We start from the raw sequence: 7,296 nt of genomic DNA on the forward strand, positions 1-7,296 counted from the left end.
GAGACAGAAAGAAAAAGAAAGAATGGATGTGCTAGGGCCACTAGCTACTGCAAACAAACTCCAGACACATGCATCACCTTGTGCATCTGGCTTATGTGGGACCTAGAGAATCGAACCTGGATCCTTAGGCATCACAGGTGAGCACCTTCGCTGCTAAACCATCTCTCTAGCCCTCAATCTTTTTTATATTGATGTCATCATCTTTTCTCCCTATTATGAGGGTCCTGTGAGGTCATAGATATTGAGGCCATTTTGTGCCTAGAAGATTGCACCATAACCTGGCTCTTACTTTCTTTCCACCACCTCTTCTGCAATAGACCCTGAGCCTTGGAAGATATCTTAGAGATATCTCCGTGCTGAGCACTCCCATGTCAGACAACTTAAAAAATTTATTTACTGAAAAAAATATATAGAGAAAGGCAGATATATATATCTTCAACACCATCTTCAACACCATCACCACCACTACCACCACCACCACCACTATCATCCACCACCACTACCACTGTCACCACCACCATCACCACTCACCACCATTACCACCACCACCACCATCACCATCATCATCACCACCAGCATCACCACCACCACCACCACCATCACCATCACCATCATCACCACCACCACCACCATCACCATCACCATCATCACCACCATCACCACTCACCACCATCACTCACCACCATCACTCACCACCATCACCACCACCACCACCACCACCACCACCACCACCATCACTATAACCACCCACCACCATCACCACTCACCACCATTACCACCACCACCACCATCACCATCATCATCACCACCAGCATCACCACCACCATCACCACCATCACCACTCACCACCATCACCACTCACCACCATCACCACCACCACCACCATCACCATCACCATCATCACCACCATCACCACCACCATCACCACTCACCACCATCACTCACCACCATCACCACCACCACCACCACCATCACTATAACCACTCACCACCATCACCACTCACCACCACCACCAGCACCATTACCATCATCACCACCAGCATCACCACTCACCACCACTACCATCACTACTCACCACCATTACCACCACCATCACCATCATCACCATCATCACCACCACCACTACAACACCACCACCACTCACCATCATTACTACCCACAACCACCATCACCACCACCATTACCACCCACCACCATCACCACCACTACCATCACCATCAACACCATCACCACGACCACAACTGTACCACCACCACCACCATCACCATCAACACCATCACCACCACTCACCATCACCATTGCTACCCATGATCACCACCACCATCAACACCCACCGCCACCACCATCAACACCATCATTACCACCATCACCATCACCACCACCACCACTACCACTCACCCACTGCTACCACCACCACCAGCATAACCATCACCACTCACCACCACCACAAAGCCATAGGACAAATGATCATTTTTTTACTCAGGACAAGAAAAATAATTGTCTTACATGGAATCTAGAAGTTAGATAATACTAAGGAAAATAATGAAAACATTTAAAACACACTTAGAGAGTCATATTTTGAGAGCTATTGGATTGTCTGAAATGTCCTGCTCACCATCTTTCTCTTTTTATTTTATTTATTAATTTTTAAATTTTTATTTATTTTTATCCACTTATTAGAACCATCTCCCAAGGACTCTTTTTTACTAGATATTAATCCTCTTTCAGATATATAGCTGGTGAAGATTTTCTCCCATTATGTAGGTTGCCTCTTTGCTTTTTTCACTGTGTCCTTTACAGTACAAAATCTTTGTAATTTCATGAGGTCTCAGTGATTAATCTGTGGTTTTATTGCCTGAGCAATTGGGGTTGTATTCAGAAAGTCTTTACCAAGACCAATATGTTGAAGGGTTTCCTCTACTTTTTCCTCTAGCAGTTTCAGAGTTTCCAGTCTGATGTTAAGGTCTTTAATCCATTTGGACTTAATTCTTGTGCATGAAGAGATAGAAGGATCTATTTTCATCCTTCTACAGATACATATCCAGCTTTCCCAACACCATTTGCTGATGAGGCTGTATTTTCTCCAATGAGTATTTTTGGCATTTTTATCGAATATCAGGTGGCTATAGTTACCTGGACTTACATCTGGCTCCTCTATTCTGTTCCATTGATCTACATGTCTGCTTTTGTTCCAGTACCACACTGTTTTTGTTACTATGGCTCTTTACTATAGGTTAAAATCTGGTATGGTGATACCACCAGCCTTTTTTTTTGTTGGTCAGTATTGTTTTAGATATTCGAGGTTTTTTGTGATTCCAAATGAATTTTTGGATTGTTTTTTCTATTTCCATGAAGAATGCCTTTGGAATTTTGATGGGGATTGCATTAAATGTGTAGATTGCTTTTGGTAAGATTGCCATTTTCACAAGATTGATTCTTCCAATCCAGGAACAAGGGATGTTTCTCCACTTTCTAGTGTCTTCTGCAATTTTTTGCTTGAGTGTTTTAAAGTTCTCATTGTAGAGATTCTTTCCTTCCTTCCTAGGTTTATTCCAAGGTAATTGCCTCATTGTTATGGCTAAGACTTCCAGTACTATATGAAATAAAGTGGGGACAATGGACCCCTTGTCTTGTTCCTGATTTTAGTGGAAAAGCTTCCAGTTTTCCCCCACTTAGTAATATGTTGGCTGTAGGCTTGTCATAAATAGCCTTTATTATATTGAGATATGTTCCTTCTATTCCCAGTCTCTGTCAGACTTTTATCATGAAGGGATGTTGGATTTTGTCAAATGCCTTTTTGCATCTAATGAGATGATCATGTGAATTTTGTTCTTCAGTCCATTTATATATTTATCAAGTTCTATATGTTGAATCATCCCTGTGTCTCTGGGATAAAGCTGACTTGGTTGGGATGAATGCTCTTTGTGATATACTTTTGTATTCTGTTTGACAGTATTTTGTTGAGAATTTTTGCATCTATGTTCATGAGGGAGATTGGTCTGTAATTTTCTTTTTTTGTTCTATCTTTGCCTGGTTTTGGTATCAGAGTGATGCTGGCTTCATAGAAGGAATTTGGTAGAATTCCTTCTTTTTCTATTTGCTGGAAAAGCTTAAGAAGCAATGGTGATAGCTCTTCCTTGAAGGTTGGTAAAATTCAGCAGTGAATCCATCTGGGCCTGGGCTTTTTTTAGTTGGGAAATTATTGATAACTGTTCGGATCTACATGTTTGTTATAGGTCTTTTTAAGTGATTAATCTCATCTTGATTTAATTTAGGTAGGTCATGTAAATCAAGGAACTCATCCATTTCTTTCAGATTTTCATAGTTTGTGGAGTATATGCTTTTATAGTATGTCCCTATGATTTTTTGAATTTCTCTGGAATGGGTTGTGATGTTACCTTTTACATGTCTGATTTTATTAATTTGTGTCTCTTCTCTCTTTCTTTTGGTCAGAATTGCTAAGGGTTTATCAATCTTGTTTATCCTTTCAAAGAACCAACTCTTTGTTTCATTAATTCTTTGGATTTTTTTGTTTCTATTTCATTAACTTCTGCCCTAATCTTTATTATTTCTTCCCGTCTACTGATTTTTGGTTTGCCTTGTTCTTCTTTTTCCTAGGCTTTAAGGTGTAGCATTAGGTCGTTTACTTGTGACCTTTCCAATTTCTTAACATAGGCACTTAAAGCTATAAATTTACCTCTTAGGACTGCCTTCATTGTGTCCCAGAGATATTGGTATGTAGTGTTCTCATTATTGTTTGACTCTATAAAGTTTTTGATTTCCTTCTTGATTTCTTCATTGACCCATTCATCATTTAGTAGTATATTGTTTAGTTTCCATGATTTTGTGTATGCTCTATAGCCTTTCTTGCTATTGATTTCTAGTTTAATTCTATTTTGGTCAGATAGAATGCAAGGAATTATTTCAATTTTCCAGAATTTTTTAAGATTTGCTTTGTGTCCTAATATATGGTCTATTTTAGAGAATGTTCCATGTGCTGCTGAAAAGAATGTATATTCTGCAGCATTTGGATGAAATATCCTGTTTGGTAGTTTGATTATAATATGGCGAGGAGAGGGTCTTTCCAGGTTTTGTATGGCTGGTATTCTAAAGGCTTCCTGTATCTGCATTGGCACCTCTTTCCCAATTTGGGGGAAGTTTTCTTCTATGATTTTGTTGAAGACGCCTACTATGCCTTTGGAGTGGAATTCTTTTCCTTCTACTATGCCCTGAATTCTTGTTTGATTTTTTCATAGTGTCCCAAATATCTTGAAATTCCCACTCATACTTTTCTATATGTTTGTCTTTCTGTTTGTTGGACTGATCTGCCATGTGGTCTTCTAGCTTAAATATTCTGTCCTCTCCTTCATCCATTCTACTGATGAGATTTTCTACAGAGTTTTTTATTTCATTGACTGTGTTCTTCATTGGCAGTAATTCTGACTGGTTTTTCTTTATTATTTCTATTTACTTATTTATGTCTTGTATTGCCTTCTTTATTTCATTTAATTGGTGTCCTGCGTCTTCTTTGATTCCTTTATTTTCTCTTTCAGTTCCTCTCTGACTCCTTTGATTTGTTCTTTGACTTCTTTGAACATATTTACAATCATTCTTTTGAAATCTTTCTCAGGCATTTCCTCTAACTTGTTCTCACTGGAAGTCATTTCGGGTGCATTAATACTTTTAGGTGGATTTATATTGTATTGCTTTTTAGTGTTTCTTTTGTTATAATGTATATATTTTTGCATCTTGGATTAAGTTAATGCTTGGATTTTGTAGCTAGCTGGGTATTCTTACCTGTATCAATTGATCTGATGTTATATATCTTCAGGGTAGAAACTTAAGAGAGGGAGAGGGAGAGGGAAAGGGGGAGGGATGGGGAGAAAGAGGGGGAAGAGAGGGGGGGAGAGGGAGGTAAGTAGGGGGGAGGGGGGAGAGAGAGGGAAGAGAAGGAGAGAGAATATGAATGAGTTTAGACCAAAGCAGCCAGCAGGGTAAAAGCTTTACCCTAAAACCAAATTTCAGTGCCACAACTTGTTTAACCTCCACACTGAGCTATTAGTCAAGGAAGCCCATGGGATCCCCAAAACCATGCAGGCCATTGCCAAAGCACTTCAATACGCACCAGAACTAAATGGTAAGACTCCTGCTGAGTACACCATAGGCTGTAGTCAAGGGATATTGAGAGATTATGCCGAAACCGAGATGGAAGCCAGCTCCATGCTGGCTAGCTCTCATAGTGCTGTTAAGCCATCTCTCCAGCCCGCAATTTATATCAATTTGAAATTGGTGGACATTAACTATTTCATTTTTTGGAGATAATTTTCATACATATAGTTTTTTTTTTTTTCAAGGCAGTTATCTCACTGTAGTTCAGGCTGACCTGTAACTCATAGTGGTCCTCCTGCCTTTGCCTCCTGAGTGCTGGAATTAGTGTGTGCCACCATGTCTGGCCATTGATGTACTTGTTTGTTTTCAAGGTAGGGTCTCACTCTAGCCCTGGCCGATCTGGACGTCATTCTGTAGTTTCAGGCTGGCCTCCAATTCATAATGACTATACTACCTCTGCTTCCTAAGAGCTGGGATTTAAGGCATGTGCCACCATGCTTGAGTGATGTCTTTGAAAGATATTTTAATTAATTTATTTGCAAGGAGAGAGAGGGAAAGAATGGGCATGCCAGGGCCTCCAGCCACTGCAGATGGACTCTAGATCTGACTCCACATAGGCACTGGGGAGTCAAACTCAGGACCTTAGGCTTACCTTCAGTTAAGTATCTTAACTGCTGAGACATCTCTCCAGCCTTTCTTTTTTTCTCCTAGGTAGGCTTTCACTCTAGTTCAGACTGACCTGGAATTCACTGTGTAGTCTCAAGGTGGTTTTGAACTCACTGTGATCCTCCTACCTCTGCCTCCCACGTGCTGAGATTACAGGTGTTCACCATCACACCTGGCTCATTGTCTGTATTTTTGTGTTTATTTGCAAGCAAAGGGGGTCAGGGGAGAGAGAGAGAATATCTGGGTGGGCCAGGGCCTCAGCAACTCCAAATGAACTTCAGATGAGCCACTTTGTGGATCTGGCCCTATGTGGGTACAGGGGAATCAAATTCAGGTCATTAAGGTTTGTAGGCAAGTACCTTAACCTGCTGAGCCATTTATGCAGCCCCTGTTGTCTTTCTCTCTCTCCCTTCTTCATCATCCATGACATGTTGATGGGGCCAATATTGCGTAAGTAATGACAGCTGCTGTGTGGTCACGTATGCAATTTAGGAATTTATTTTTATTTTTTTAACAACTTCCATGATTATAAAAAATAACCCATGGTAATACCTTCGCTCCCCCCACTTACTCCTTTGAAACTCCATTCTCCATCATACCCCCTCCCCATCTCAATCAGTCTTTTACTTTTGATGTCATGATCTTTTACTCCTGTTATGATGGTCTTATGCAGGCAGTGTCAGGCACTGTGAGGCCATGGATATCCAGGCCATTTTGTGTCTGGAGGGAGCATGTTGTATGGAGTTCTGCCCTTACTTTGGCTCTTACATTCTTTCCACTACCTCTTCCGCATTAGACCCTGAGCCTTGGAAGGTGTGATAGAGATATTGCAGTACTGAGCACTGTGGTCATTTCTTTCCATCACCATGATATCTTCTGAGTTGTCCCAAGGTCACTGCCATCTGAAAAGGGATTCTCTACCAAAAGTGAGAGTAGCATTAATATAAAGGTGTGAACATTAAGAGTAGTGCTTACTGCACAGTTTGATAAGGACAGTATATACATTTAGCCAGACAGCAGCAGACGTTACACCCCTAGGTCTCATGACTAATCCTGTTTTAAGTTACAGTATCAGTGATGTATTCCCTCCCATGGAGCGGGCCTTCAGTCCAATTAGAGGGCAGTTGGTTTCCCCCAGACAGACATGCCACTATTGCACCCATTAGCTCATTTGGCCTGGCTGGCCAAATATAAGGCTTGTAGTGTACACTGTTCATCAATTTAGGAATTTTAAGTCCTAACAAATACCTCTGATAGCAATGTCATGAGCAAAGGTAAGGCAGAACTTTTAAACTGTGCGAACCTTTTCTTTTCTCAAGGTAGGGTCTCGCTGTAGCCCAGGCTGACCTGGAATTAACTGTAGAGTCTCAGGGTGGCCTTGAACTCATGGCACTCCTCCTACCTCTGCCTCCCAAGTGCTAGGATTAAAGGTGTGTGCCACCACGCCCAGTTGCAAACCATATTTTCATGTGTGGGTAAAGAAGAAAGCAGTCTGGGAGTAATTTTCTGGGAGTAATTTTG

The sequence above is a fragment of the Jaculus jaculus genome, chromosome 23 (assembly GCF_020740685.1).
Source record: "Jaculus jaculus isolate mJacJac1 chromosome 23, mJacJac1.mat.Y.cur, whole genome shotgun sequence".
In the NCBI taxonomy this organism is placed as follows: Eukaryota; Metazoa; Chordata; class Mammalia; order Rodentia; family Dipodidae; genus Jaculus; species Jaculus jaculus.